Raw genomic sequence first — 15475 nt, forward strand, 5'->3', positions numbered from 1 at the left:
CAAATTGTAAACAAACAAACAGGCAGGAATACGATTTTATTATAATAGATATAACAAATACTTACCCAACGAGTTATCATACTACTATACCTCTAAATCTTGTTATATTGTTTCAATACATGTTCGATGACGTCACAAAAGGCAAATTACATAAATAAAGACTGAATAATGAAAAGTGGAAGGAGTGAATGCCATAAATAATCAAAAAAGGAGAGAAGGAAGTGGAAAGAGATAAAAGATGACAGAAAGAAAGAGAGAAAAGGAAAAAGAAAGGAATAGAGATAGGGTTTATTATATCACAGGATAGTTCACAAACATTTGCACATTTGCTTGAAAGCAGCAGGAGCTGTAAATGCTAGCGGCTGCTGCTGATCTATATAATACACTTTGTGGACGAGTATTACGTATGAGCAAAATGAATGGCCGATTGAAAAAGAAAAGAAAAAGGTCTCCTCTTGTATTATTCAAACTACTGTTCTCATCTTGAGCATTATATTCTGAACTTATCTGCAATGACCTGTGACGTAATTGATAAGGTACTTAGTAAACATCAGTTGTAAGTTATACTCTTCTAGCGGTTGAAGGTTAAATCTTCAAAAATACAATTGCGAATTACTTAGAATTTCTACTCATTCAAAATTCCGCGCAGATTCTCGAACTCGATAGAAAAGTTCTTGAGTTCTACAAGATACACCTGGAGAAGGTCGGGGGTTACATTTATGGGATTTCGATCACCAGTTTCAGGGAGGCGGTCATTAGTTTTTAGGGATGTATTCACGCTAGTTTTAGTGTTTTACTTTAGAGTGTTTTGTGAGGAGAGAAGTATGTTTAGGATAAGCCGGATTCAGAAAAATATTTTCAATGAAAAAGATTTGAGGCTTGATATTCAAATGTGAGAAAAACGAAAGACATTGTCATACGGTCAACAAAACAAAATAATGAGTTATGAATTTTTTTTTTATTCTTAAGATTCATAAATGTTTAAATTAGAAGGTTTACATCAATAGAAAAACATAGAATTCCGTGAATATTTTTAGAGTTTGTAGCGACAGTTTTATTTGGCTGGAACAAATTTCCAAAAGGCCAAGATCAAAGTGTAGTATCTGTTCCGATGCTACTCTTAAGATAATTTGTCTCAGTCAATGGAGGGGAAACCCTCTATACTGAGACAATTATTATTTTTGGTCCCTACTAGAGTGCCCCTTTTGCCTTTTTTTGGGGGGGGGGGCTGGTTTACCCCCACATTAACAACGACCTTGTGTCACATTTTGCTTTCGTGTGGAAGCAAATAAATACTAATACCAATCACCGTTTTCAACACGCACGCGTATGAAGTACATGTAAGCTTACAATGTCGTAATTTGCCTATCTGCACACATACGATAAATGGATTATGTTACGCTTCGCGTGCAGTGATACAACAAATAGTCCGGAGCATTCTAGAATATGCGTATATAAGCTTTTGCCCATGAAAATCAAAACAGTTTCTATTCAGATTTCCTCAGCTCGACCTGGAGCTATGAGACTGTCCGTACGGGACGTTAAATTACATAACGGGATTTCTCGCGCGCTATTCACCTTAAATTCTCAATATGGAAAAAATTATGTCTTTTTTTTTTTTTTTTTTTTTTTTTTTTTTTTACACAGTGGTCACCACTTATCAAGGCCCGGAAGCCACTCAGGGATAAGGGTTATTGCAAGTCGTTAGTGTGGAGATTTGATGAAGCGTTTACTTAAGGGGGCGGTTCATTAGGAATTTGTTAACGTTGGACTTGAACACATCCAAGTTGTAGTCAGGTGGGAAGCAGGCAGATGGAACAGAGTTCCACAGGCGTGCAGTTCTAAGAAAGAAGCTTTGTTCATAGAATCCACGTTTTGATTTAGGCACAGATAAAGAGTGGGGGAAATTTTTCACAGTGGATTCAGCTAGACAGGTGTTTTTCGTGAAAGATTGGCGAGGGGGGACCAGAGATTGGAGTTCAGACGAGCACCTGCCATGGAAATAACGATAAAAACGAGATTTATCCTTCTTGACAACCCTGTTATTTCAAACTGTTATTTTTATATGCATTGAACACACACCCACACATATCACATTTTTATATGCATTGAACACACACCCACACATATCACATTTTTATATGCATTGAACACACACCCACACATATCACATTTTTATATGCATTGAACACACACCCACACATATCACTTAAACATGTAGATGCATTCATGTTTTAATGACTATTTTCTTTTCCCTCCAGAAAATAATCACGTGTTTTCCCTCTCAACATGAAAATTCATAATCATTAACTTTTTTCCTTTTCTTCAAGACACACATTAGCAAAGATTATGTCTGATGAACACTTGAAAGCAAAACCTTGACGTTGAAATAATTTGAATTACTTTTTCTTAAACAGGCTATTAAATGTTGTTATTATATTCTAGTACAGCGCTCTAAAATTTTTATTCGATTGTCATTATTTTTATGAAGTTGTTCGCCTTTTAAATTTGTATGGATTGTGATGTGACTCGGTGGGACCCTTCTGTAAATCAGAGATCTCGTGAAATTTATCTTTAATGGTTCCAACTTATCGATATCCTTGCACCTGCAACAATGATCTCTAATATCAACTGATTCGAACGACAAATTGGAAAACACCGATTCACACCCCACATAAACCTACCTGGGTGACTACCATGAGTCCTGGTGACCCTCGTAAATTCTGAATCTGACGTATACTCCAATGAAATAGGATCACACATTTTAGCCGGGCACAAACTCTTTTCAAATCCGCATGTGAAACTGGCAAATTGAGGATTATTCAGACACAACAGGACTGCTCACTCCATTACCTGTTATTGAATAAATAACGACGTTGGGATTCAATAATCATAACTTCTGCAGTATACGGACTGCAATCAAGAAACTACCGAATGATAGCGACCGAGCAGAACACTCATGCAGCCTAAAATGGATAACGACACGGTGTCATCGAATTCGACTACACTGGCATAGGTTAAATTCCTGCCATTTTGGGTAGAGGATCCCACACTTTGGTATGCACATGTAGAATCCATAGCGAGCTCACAAAACTCAACCACGTCGTAACTTCTGTCACATGAAGTAATGGCCGAAGTGCATGATCTAATCATCGGCTCACCTGAATCAGTTACATATGACATCTTCAAGACTGAATTGATTAAACGAACGTCGGTGTCACAACAAAAACGCTTCTGAGAAGGAGGAAGCAATTATTAGGCGAGAACTCATCACAACCGGACATTTTGAAACAGTTTTTTATCAATAGACTGCCATCCGGAGTTCAGATGATACTTGCGTCTACCCTAGAGACGATATCAGTTGAAGGTTTGGCCGACCTTGTGGAAAAAATTATGAAGTCACCGCGTCAGTTTCCCCAGTGAACCAGATTGCAGCCCTGACCATCTCCCCCACCACACCAGGAGGCGACAGACACCACAGACGTCAGGAAGATGATCGAAAAACAAGCTAGAGTTAAGCAACCAGATGTGAAACTTGCCCATGCAACAACACAAACCATATGGTCCACAACGACATTGTCGACACTGAGAGTTGGAACCAATATCCTCGTCGAATCTGTAGCAATAATATGCAATTGTGCAAGTATTATAATCGTTATGGAGAGAAAGCATGAAAAGCTGACAGCCCTGCATATCTACTCACTCATACAGACCATCGGGAAACAATGCGGCCAGGCAGCAAATGCGACTGACATTATATGCATCGCATTTTCTACATCACTGACAGGAATTCAGGCATACATTTTCTTGTTGATACAGAAGATTAAGGAATGATGCATGCAGATACTGTTTCTATTACGAGCCATGAAACCACTCCTCCACTCCGACCAACGGTCACAAATTGATGACATTAAACCTTGGTTTAAAACGCTTGTTTCAATGGAATTTTACAGTAGCAAAGCTCCCCTTTTAGATACTCGGAGCAGATTTCCTACACCGTTTCGGCATACTTGTCAATGTCAAACACAGAACAATCATCTTGTTGCGAACCGTATGGTTTGTGCTGCTGCATGGTCAAGTTTCGCATCTGGTTGCTTAACTCTTGTATGTGTGTTCGTTAATGCTTATGTGTGTGTGTGTGTGTGTGAGTGACCGGAGAGAGATGTTGCAGAGATGGGCACCCATAGTGGGTCGCACAGCGACACCAATCTGCAGATTTGGGTCAACTGGGTTCCACTGGTTTATTGTAGAAAAATCTGGCTTCTAAAGAGTTTAGGTAGCTCCCAGAAAGACCATTTAAAATATTTCCAATTTGCCATATTTCATTGTATATTTTGAGTAGATCTTTCAATGATACTCTTCGTAACTTTTTCAGAAAGTTGTACAGAATTTCGTCTGGGCCTTCATCTGAGTTGTGGGTTTTATAGAGGGTATCTTCCAGTTCTGTTAATGTAAGCTTTGATTGTAGTTTTCAGAGTTTTGAGATTTGAAGTCAAGGTCTTTTAATTCTTCTTTTGTTTTAATTTTGCAAAATTTTTCTGTTAAATTTTCAGAAAAGGAGATTTCAGCAAAGTCGTCCGCTATTACATTGGCAATATCTTGCTTTTTGGTAAATATCGTATTGTTTTTAGTGAGGTGGTTTAATAGGTGGGTTGTTGTTTTTCCCTTGTATTTTTCTAATCATATTCCAGACGTCTTTGGTTTTAGCGTTTGTGTTTATTTTGGATATATAGTTATGCCAAGTGTTTCACTTTGATTCTTTAATAATATGTTGGGTTATTGCTCTGGTTTTTGTCCTGGTTTTCTGATGTTGGGTTTTGTTTAAATTTTTTAAAAGCAGTTTTGCATTTGTGGATGGCTTTGCATTCTTTGGTAAACCAAAGTTTAGAGCATTTCCTGGAAGTGGATGATTTTGCTATATCAGTGAGTGCATTAGTGATCCTCATCATTGTTGGTTTGTTGGATCAGGAGGAATTGGCATTGTTTTTGGAAGTTTTCCCAGTTGGCTTTTTTTTAGGTTCCCGTGTGGGATGTTTTGTTCTAGAGTTGTGTTTAAGTTTTCTAGTATTATTGTGTGTGTTTTCCAATTGTAATCTAGGTACGTGGATGGATCACATAAGAAAAGATCGATGGCTGAGTAGGTGCCTATTGCTAGATGTAGATATGTGTGTGTCTTATTGTTATATAAACATAAATTGTTTTGATTTATAATATTTTCAATTAGTCTTCTTTTTTTGTTTGTATCTTTGCTTCACCATAATATATTTTGGCTGTTGAAGTCTCCTAGAAGGATATATGGTTTTGGGAGTTGGTTGATTAGTTTGTTAATTTCTGTTTCCTAGGGTGTGTCATTAGGGTTAGGGTGTGTCATTAGGAGGTATGTAAATAGAGCATATAGTTAAGGTTTTATGCAGGGATTCTGAGACGGCAGTTGCTTGCATGGTTGTGTTTAGGTTGATTTGTCTCTATGGAATTTTATTGTTTATTATTATTGATGCTTGATGGTTGTGAGTATGTTTGTAGTTGTAGGAAGTATAATTTTTTATTTTGATTGTATTGTTTTCTTTTTAGAAGGTTTCTTGAAGACAGATGACTCACGGTAGTAACGTGGAAATTAGTAATAATTCATGGTGGTTTGCAAGATTCTATTCGTTACTGTGAATTTGTTAGTCTAGTGGGTTATGGGTTTGGCCTCTGTTATATTTGGATTTTGAGTTTTTTGGTTGTAAAAATTTGGTTTTTATTTTTGCTTGGTTTTTATTTGGGTTGAGTCATGGATGTCAGTAATTAAGGTTTCCATGTCCATGGTTTCGATCTGGTTATGGATGGGGGGGGGACTTGTTCTGGTTGTAGAACAGGAACGAGCCTTCCTTTTCTTGGTTTAGGTTCTTTTTTTTTTAGATGATGAATTGAAAGTTTTTGGTGTTTGGTTTTTGGTTTCTAAGAAGGAGATTGTGTGTGTGTGTGTGGGGGGGGGTGATAGTTTGGGAATTTATGCAAATTTTGGTTGAGATTTTGGTTGTGAATTTTTTTTAATGTTTTAGTTTGTTGTTGAAGTTCTGTTTACTATATTGCTTTGATTAACGGTTATTTAAAAAAATTCTTTTTGTTTCATTCAAAAGCTTTGTGTGGTGGGGTTCGATGTTATTGAATAATGATTTGATATATTGGTGTACTGTATATTTCTTTTAGTTATATCTGCATAGTTAGAGCTTTCTATAGTTTTTCTAGCTTCGATAAACGAGATGCTATTTAATTTGAGTATCACCTTTTCTTTTTTCCAGATTGGGCAGGTTCTTGAGTTGGCACAGTGGTTTTCATGGCAGTTAGTGCATTTGGATTCTTTTTGGGTGAGAGTTTTTTTCACCACATCTTATGCATGTTGGTGGCCATGAACATAGGTCGCGATGGTGTCTATATTCTTGACAGTTATATCATCTAAGGGGGTTTGAGATGTGTGGTTCAGTATTGACTATTAGGTAATTAATTTTGATTTTTTAGGGATTATTAGGGTGTTGAACGTTAGAATGTATGTGTTGGTGAGTATAGTTTCGGAATTTTTTCGTATTTGAATTCTTTTTACATCTGACGTTTTGTGATCTGAGGTTTTTATTTTAAGCAAGTTTGGTGGTCTTGATAACTCCTTTATTGAATTTAGTATCTTGTGTGGGTAAATTTTAATGGTTTGTTATCAAAATGTTTCCATTTTAGCAGATCCGCAGTCTGTTTTTTTAAATTTTTTATGTGTATTAATATCGCGCCATTATTAAGTTTTTTAACCGATATAGGTTTAATATTTTGTGAGAGTATTTTTTCGATTTTAAATGGGGAGATTTTAGTTATGGGTTGTTTGCTTGTTGTTTCCATTACTAAAATGTTGGAAAGTTTGTATTGATTTTTTTTTTTTAATTAGGTTGAATTCTGAACTTGCACCTTTAATTATGTATTTATTAGATAAATTACAAAGGGAGATAATCCAGTGCGACATACGAAAAACTTAAATGTTATATTTTAGAAATTTGCATGGAAATGAGATTAGAATAAAATAATACGACATTAGAACAAATTTAACCACTAACATATTTCATCAGTAACTGATATAAATAAATATTAATTAAATTTAAGACAGAAAAATACGAACACAGTTTTATTTTTTTCTAAAAATCCAACAATAATTGTGTGGATAAATACGAAACATTGGCACAATATAAGCTCATTTTTGTAACAGAGTAAAACGATTGTATGATCAGAAAAAAAAAAAAACAGAAAATAAAAGTCTATAACAATAGCAAAGGGGGAGTAACATCAGTAGTAATAAATAACAAGAATAATCGCTTCTCGGCCTCTTCTGGCTAAGATCAAAGTGTAGTATCTGTTCTTCAGCTTACGAAACTTTTGCTCTTTCCAATTGTCTGAGAAGGGATCTGCCACCGGGCTCTTTAGCCAGGTTAAGGCATTTACTTGTCCACAAGGACCAGACCCCCTCCTTTGGGGAGCCAGGACCTTGTTGTTAGTCTAAGGTTTTTTAGTATTAAGTAGTTTTAAGTAGTTTTAAGTTCTTCTTTTCTCCCTCTCTCTGGGAGGAATGTCTACTTCTCCCTCTTAATTAACTAGCGGCACTCTGACCCGCTAGTCTTTTGTCTTCCTTCGCTGCTCTCCCGTTGGATCGAGCAGACCGGGTCTCTTTGTCGCTTCCTGTTGGGGTTGTTTGTGGGAAGGGTTTTGGGGTTAATACCTCTTCGTTTTTGCCTTCTCTCTGGGCAAAGATGCCTTTCCCTCTCTCCTCTTAATTGCGACGCGGCACTCTGACCCGCTAGCCACCACTGCGTCTCACTTCTCTGCTCTCCCCCCGCAAGGGGGGATCGAGCTGACTAACCCGACTTCCCCGCAAGGGGAGGTCAAACCTCTTTCTCTCTTCGCCCCTGGCCACCCCCTCCATCCCATTTGTCCCACGTACTATTTTATTTTTTCCTCCCTCCCAGGCCTGGTCTGCATCAGCGACCAACACTCCCCCCCCCCACGATGCCGAGCAGGCGGGGATCACCACCCCAAATGCGGAGCATCTCTCCCCCTGAAGAATCCCCGGATAAGGGAGTAAAATCTCTGCCCCGGGCTGCTGAAGAAGAGAAACCAGCCGTGATGTCATGCAGCAAGGTAGGGCCGCAGCCCGCGGCGACCTTGGAAGAAATGGGCGGGGTAGGGCCGCAGCCCGCGGCGACCCCAGACAACAAGGCAGGAGCCTCCACAAAGACTCCCCACGAGGGCAGCGCCACCAATCTACGCGCGGCCAATGCTGAAAAGGCAGTAAAGGCTGAGGATTCTGGGCCAGTCACTTTCCAAGGCTCAGAAATCAGCCAAGAGATACCCGGGAAGGTCTCCTCCGATCCCCTAAAGGGCAGCTCCCCAACAGCAGAAGAACAACAGATAGACGATACAATCACGTCTATCAAAGCTCTCTTTGAGCAATCTAGCAACACCCCGCCCTGCAACACCGGGGACCCGAAAAAGGGAACACCACCCCCAGCCACTCCTTCAACATCTTTCAGCGGGGGTGCATCCCATGGAGGGGAGACACCTTCAAGTCCAGGAGTAAGCCCAAGCAAGCAACCACCCAAGAAGGGCAAAACCAACACGGCCACCAAAGTAACGGAGGAATGGCCAGCCCTGAACGCCAGTAAGGTCCTCCACAAGGACGGAAATCCCACACCTGGGAAGGAGGAAGGGATTTGTCAAGCAAAGAACGGAGAGAGCGGTTCCCAAGGTGAGGAAAAGAAGGCTTGGGGCCCACAGCAAAAGCAACTCTCTCCGCAAGATTACAGGGACCTGTTCGAAACAACCTTCAAGGACTACACGGAAGGGAACATTATAAAACCCCTTCCGGGAGCAGTGGAGGAGCTTCAACATCGCGTCATCTCGTTCATTACGGCGGACACCAGAAGTAGAAGCCTCACTGGGGTTGGCCAGGAGACAATGACGCAGCTCCTCCAGGATTTAAAGGTCCCTGCAAGTTATATAGTCCGGAGGAGCTATGCCAAGTGGGAGTTGCTGCTGCCTGACAAGGGAGAAGCGGAAAGGCTGTCCAGATCCAACATCACCTGGAAGCACTTGGCACTCAAGCCGGAATACCAAGGGAAAAGAAGGACAATGGTGTCAGTGTTGGGAGTCCCCTGCTATCTGGGAGCTAAACAACTAGGCGCCGTTCTAAGCCAGTACGGGGACGTGGAGGCCATCTGGCCAGTGAAAGGTCCACGCAACCTTATGACAGGGAACTACAAGCTGTCTATGAGTGTGGATCTGGACAGCTTCGAAAAAATCCCCGCAGTCCTGAAATACGGAGACTGGACGCTTTCAGTCATCGTGGAAGGAAGACGACCACATTGTTGGCACTGCCTAAAGCAAGGCCACATGGCAAAGGATTGCCCTAAAAGACCAGCAGTAGGACCACCGAAGCAACAGCCCCCTCAACTACCAGCAACAACAGCAGTACCAGCGAGCCACGATGAAGAAGAGGGGTGGAGCAAAGTGGTCCGCAGAAACAGATCAGCAAAAACAGTTAACGACAGCACAAAACAGAATCAAAAAGAACACTTCAACAAGCCAAGCACATCGAATAGCAACATCAACAAACACAACACAGACACCACAAGGAAAAACACCCCTGGCACAAACAACACAAACAAAAAGATTACAGACACCAACACCATAGAAAACAAAAGCACCACAAACACCGACACCAACACTGCAAACACAGACAACAAAACAAACAACAAACACACAACAGACAAAAACACCCCGGCAAAAATCGCGAGCCACCCAGAAAAGTCCTCTAAGGCAGAGGAGATGGAAATACAAACCTCCTCCGCCAAGAGGAAGCTACCAGCGTCTCCGACTGAATCGGAGGAGGAAGCAGTGTTGTCAGAACGAGAGGAGGGGGACAATACTGCGGATAAACCAGCAAGGAGGAAGGGGAGGAAAAGTAGCAAAAGGAAGAGGGAAGCGGCACAGGCAGAGGAGATTACCAGCGAGCAATCGACTCCTCAGGAGACGCCAAAGCCAAACCCCTCCTCTAATAACACCATTACACCAAACCCCCCTCCCTCCGCAAAACTGAGCAAGCCTAAACCCGTCAGAACAGAGAGGACTAAGAAACTCCCTTTCCTGCCGGGGGACAGGATCTGCGAATTGGATTCGCATCTACCAATTCCGGACCTTAAGGGTCAACAAAAGGTCCGGTATAACCAGTTAAAAAACTTTTCCCACGTCGGAGGCGATAATGTTGCTGACCCGACCAACTTCAAGGACGTTCCCTTGTTGACCACGTTTATCAGGGCCAACAAGGATTCCCGAACTGAAGCCCTTTGGGCAATGATCAACGAAGCGAAGGTTGCTATCCCTGGCCAGCAGTTGGTGGATGAGGAGCATCCTTCGCTAAAGAACTTACTAGTTAAATGTGAGGGTAGAATCCCCCTGTACATACACCCCTCCTTTTACAGGGCACTCAAGCTAACCTTCCCGCTGGACGTGGGAGGCGTGGCCAAGGATGGAGTACCCTCGACTGATCTACTTACCGGGAGCCTCGGCCAGGCCTGCCACGTCCTTACTGCCGAGGATTTCAGACCCGTCTGTGACACTGCCTAAGGTAAGTGAACATGTCTTTGAACTTGGCCACTTTTAATGTGAGGGGCATCAGGTGTCGAAGCAAGGCCTCGCGCGTTGTTAGAGACTTGGTGTCCCTTAAGGTAGATATTGCCGCTATCCAGGAGACCCACTTTGTTTGTGACGAGGATTGTCAGGTGCTGGTAAACGATTACGATGTCTACTCAGCATATGGCAATACTTATAGTCGTGGAATCTCCTTGCTAGTGAATCGCACCCTGTCAGCGTCGGTGAATGTTGTTCACGCAGGCGAGGACGGGCGGGCGGTCGTTGTTGATGTTGCCATTAATTGCAGTGTTTTTCGGATTGTCGCTGTTTATGCTCCTAATTCTCATGGAGAGAGGGTATCCTTTTTTCGACGGTTGGAGGGCTACTTAGTGGATCCGGAACGGTTAGTGTTAATGGGTGATTGGAATGCAATCCTTGATCCCAATATAGATAAGGTCGGGGGGGGCTAGCGGGTCGGTGTGGTATGACAACAGTCTGTCTGACCTGATGGCTTCGTGCGACCTCGTCGACAGATTTCGTCTGGATTACCCGGGGCGGGAGATGTGGACGTGGCATTCCGTAGTGCCTTCCCATCCGAGTACTTACTTGGATCGGATGTTAGTTAGAAGAGGCGACGTAGACTTTCTATCGTGCCCCACGTTCCACTTGCTAGGACACTCGGACCATAAACTCGTTATGGCCCGTTTGAACTTAAGTGCTAGGCCCAAACTAGCCGGATACTGGAAGTTCAACAGCACCTTGTTGGAGCTGGAGGACTACCGGTCGAAGGTTACCGAATTAATTCAGCGGGCTTTAGTGGGGGCGGTTACAGGGAGTAAGTGGTGGGTTAGCCTTAAGGCCAAAATTAGACGCTTCTCTGTCCAATACAGCCAACGCCTCGCGCTAGATAAGGCCAAGGCAAAGAAGCGTATAGAGGATAAGCTGACCCGGGCGGTGGAGGGGGGGGACCCCCTAGAGGTAGCACTAGCTAAACAGGACCTCGGCCGCTTGGCTAGCGAGCGGTATGAAGGTCAGGTAGTTAGGGCTAGGTTAATGAAAGTCTCTAACGAAGCTGTTAATGTTGACGCTGTTGAGCGTAAGGCTGCTCTAAGACGCGGTTCGGACGGGTACATTCGGAAAGTGTATAACCTGGAAGGACACGCTCTGGTATCGACGCGGGAGATTTGCGGGGGGTTTCGGAAGCATCTATCGGAGCGCTTCACCCAACTACCCGGACTCAGGGTCGATGAGTTTGGCAGCTATTTGGCTGACTCGCCCCGCCTCACGGCGGCTCGAGCGGCTAGCTGTGATGGTCTTGTTACGGAACATGAGGTCATTACTGCGTTGAAGCAGGTCGGCTACAACAAGTCCCCGGGGCTTGATGGTCTACCCTACGAATTTTACTTGAGGCTGTCGCCCATGTTGGTCCCTATTCTGAAGGATATGTTCAACCATTGGTTTGCCCAGGGATCCATCCCTGGACAGGTGACCAAGGGAGTGATCACATTGCTGAGGAAAGGTCAACGGCATGGTGGGGTGGAAAACTTTGATGACTTTAGGCCCTTGACTCTGCTAAACACAGAGTTAAAGATTTTGGCAAAGATTCTTGCGAATCGCTTGCAGGTTGTCATCGCTGACTTGATCGAACCCGACCAGACTTATGCTGTGAAGGGGAGATCGATTCAAGACAATCTTCATTTGATTCGCTCGATCATAGAGGGAACAGAAGACGACACGGAAGCCGCGCTGATCAGTTTGGATCAGTCCAAGGCGTTCGATAGGGTCGACCATCGGTTCCTGGGATCTGTTTTAGAGGCCGCCGGATTTAATCCGGACTTCCGCAAGTGGATCTTTGTCCTGTATGATAGGCCGGCGGTAGCGGTGCAGATCAACGGTAAGCTGTCGGAGTCTTTCGCCGTCTCCCGGTCGGTGCGTCAGGGTTGTCCGCTGTCGCCTCTTTTGTACGTCCTGGCGTTGGAACCCCTCCTTCGCAAGTTAAGGGACGAGGCGGCTACACCAGTCCTGCGCGGAATAGCTCTCCCTGGAGGCACACGAGCCAGGGTTTCCGCGTTCGCCGATGACGTCACCGTGTTCGTGTCTTGCCCCACGGACGTTCAAGCGGTGGTCGAGGCGCTCGCTCGATACGAAAAAGTCACAGGGGCCGTCTTCAACCGCAGCAAGTCTGTCGGCCTGCGGTTGGGGGCCTGGACCGGGGTAAACTCGCTTCCAGGCATCTTCAGCTGGACCGATGGACCGGTCCGTATTCTCGGTGTCTGGTTTGGACCGGGACTTCAGCTGGAGAAAAACTGGTCGGAAGTATATGGCAAGGTCAAATCGTCGGTCAAGACTTGGATTCGAAGGAAATTGTCCTTGAAGGGTCGGGCGGAGGCGTGTGCCACATACGTCTTTCCGCTCATCCTTTACCGTCTGTCTGTACTTCCTCTCCCTGCACAACGCCTAACCCGCTTACAAGAGTGCCTCGACTCACTGCTGTGGGACGAGGGTAAGCACTATGTGTGCAGAGAGGTCTGTGTCCAAAGTCCGAGTGAGGGAGGCCTAGGTCAGCCCAGTCTCAAGTGTCATAAAAACGCTGAGAGATTGGCTTTCCTGAGCCGTTCGCTAGAGGAGAACGCTCCATGGGTCCCCGTGGTTGAGAACTCGTTTCCCAATCTCGAACCTGACCCCTCGGTAGAAGGTCGTCGTAAACCGAGGGGGGAGCACAAGTTCTTTGCCGAATGCCGGACCGCACTTAGAGCATTGCCGGGGACCAGTGTCCTCGAACAGCCTAGAAAGAGCCTTTATCGGGAGTTAGTGGTGGGTACCGCGAAGGATCCTCTTTGTAGGCGGTTAGGTTGGTCGATGGAGGTTATCCGCTCTCAATGGAGTTGGGCGCCGGGTCGGGATTTTTTGACTAACTCTGAATTTTCCCTGACCTGGCGACTGGTCCGAAAAGCACTGCCCCTCTTCGACGAATTCAGCAAGTACAAACAACATACAAGCGCCTGGTGCCCGCGCTGCGACGAACACAAGCTCGAGACCCTCGGGCATGCGTTTTTTAGTTGCAGCCGGATCCAGGCCCTATTGGAATACGTCGAAGGGGTAACGGCCCGCATCGATGCCGAGTGCCCGCTCGAACTCGACGAAGGATATTTTGTTTACAACATGGAGCCGCCGTTCCCCAGGGAGGAAAGAATGGTTTTCCTGGCGATCCTAGCAGTGGCGCGCATGGTGATATGGATCACGCGCCTCAAGTTGGTCCGCGAAGGGATATCTGTTCCAGATCGGGATCTGATCGTTTACTTTAAACATCTGCTTAAAGTAAAGATCAGATGCGATTGGAAGAGGTTGCCTCGAGCGGAGTTTAATAAGAGGTGGGTGCACAACACTAGTCTGTGCATCCGTCGAGGAGCCAAGTTCCAGTACGTGTTCCCTCCTTGAGCATGGCACGGGCGGTGCTGGGTCCTGCGGAACCCATCCCGCCTAGTCTAGCATAATCAAGTAAAGAGACTCTTGACTGGTGGTATAAACGAGATCCCGCCCCTGATATTATTTTCGGTACTAGAGAACCTCTGAGTCCACCCGCTCCCCCGTTACCTGCTTTTGTTTTGGATATAATCCTGGTCTTTCCCCCAATACTCAGAGGTCACCAATCAACCCCTCCTCCCGTTGTTTTTCTTTTCTCCTATTAAGGTTTCACCCCAACCCCATATAGGGATCACCCTGCTTGTTTTCGGTTTCCCGGAAAACAGTGGGGAGTCTAGACATTAGATTAGTAGGGGGGTCAATACTAACAAACCAAGTAGGCTTTATTTTTTATGTTTAAATTGAACTCTTTTTACTAGCTTGCCCCACTCCACGTGCTTATACCAATTAATTACAAACTGTACATATTTTTAATGAATTGAACTTTTTTGGACTTTTAACAAATGCACTCACACACACTATTTTGTTTTTGTTTTAAAAAAAAAAAAAAAAAAAAGAAAAAAAAAAAAAAAAAAAATGCACACACAACACACAGACAAGTTTTTTGTTGCAAATTGTAAATATGTTATTTGTACACTGAACGCTGGGGTTATTAGGATCCACAGAGTGAATGAGGTATTTTGGTAAATGTTGCCAGTCAAGAGTAAGACTCCAAAGTCTGCATTGTTAATAATGTTAAATAGTCACAAAGACCCTGTACCCTCCCCCTCCCAATTTCTTATAGGGCCTTGTGCCTAATTTTGTTTTTAGTAATTATTGCATGGTTTTTGTAAAATGTATTTTTTATAAAGATAATATGTACTTTTTACCGGAAATAAAATATATAAATAAGATCAAAGTGTAGTATCTGTTCTTCAGCTTACGAAACTTTTGCTCTTCCAATTGTCTGAGAGGGGATCTGCCACCGGGCTCTTGAGCCAGGTTCAAGGCATTTGTTCACGTCTGCAAGGACCAGACCCCCTCCTTTGGGGAGTCAGGACCTTCAGCATAGTCTAAGGTTTTAGTTTTAAGTTTTAGATTTAAGTAGATTTAAGTTCTTCTTTTCTCCCTCTCTCTGGGAGGAATGTCTAATTCTCACTCTTAATTAACTAGCGGCACTTTGACCCGCTAGTCTTTTGTCTTCCTTCGCTGCTCTCCCGTTGGATCGAGCAGACCGGGTCTCTTTATCGCTTCCTGTTGGGGTTGTTTGTGGGAAGGGTTTTTGGGGTTAATACCTTCGTTTTTGCCTTCTCTCTGGGCAAAGATGCCTTTCCCTCTCTCCTCTTAATTGCGACGCGGCACTCTGACCCGCTAGCCACCACTGCGTCTTTCTTCTCTGCTCTCCCCCCGCAAGGGGGGATCGAGCTGA

At 44.0% G+C, this 15475-nt stretch overlaps 1 protein-coding gene and 1 pseudogene across 4 annotated transcripts in view; one reads left to right on the forward strand and one right to left on the reverse strand.

Annotated features, from left to right (window-relative positions):
- The window catches only part of LOC145248869 (uncharacterized), a 402247-nt gene that overhangs the window by 161047 nt on the left and 225725 nt on the right, over nucleotides 1-15475 (reverse strand). The window lies entirely within an intron of this gene.
- LOC145249134 (U2 spliceosomal RNA) lies at nucleotides 7331-7544 on the forward strand (annotated as a pseudogene).

Source organism: Euprymna scolopes, chromosome 27, assembly GCF_053919585.1.
Source record: "Euprymna scolopes isolate OS-2025 chromosome 27, ASM5391958v1, whole genome shotgun sequence".
Taxonomy (NCBI): Eukaryota; Metazoa; Mollusca; class Cephalopoda; order Sepiida; family Sepiolidae; genus Euprymna; species Euprymna scolopes.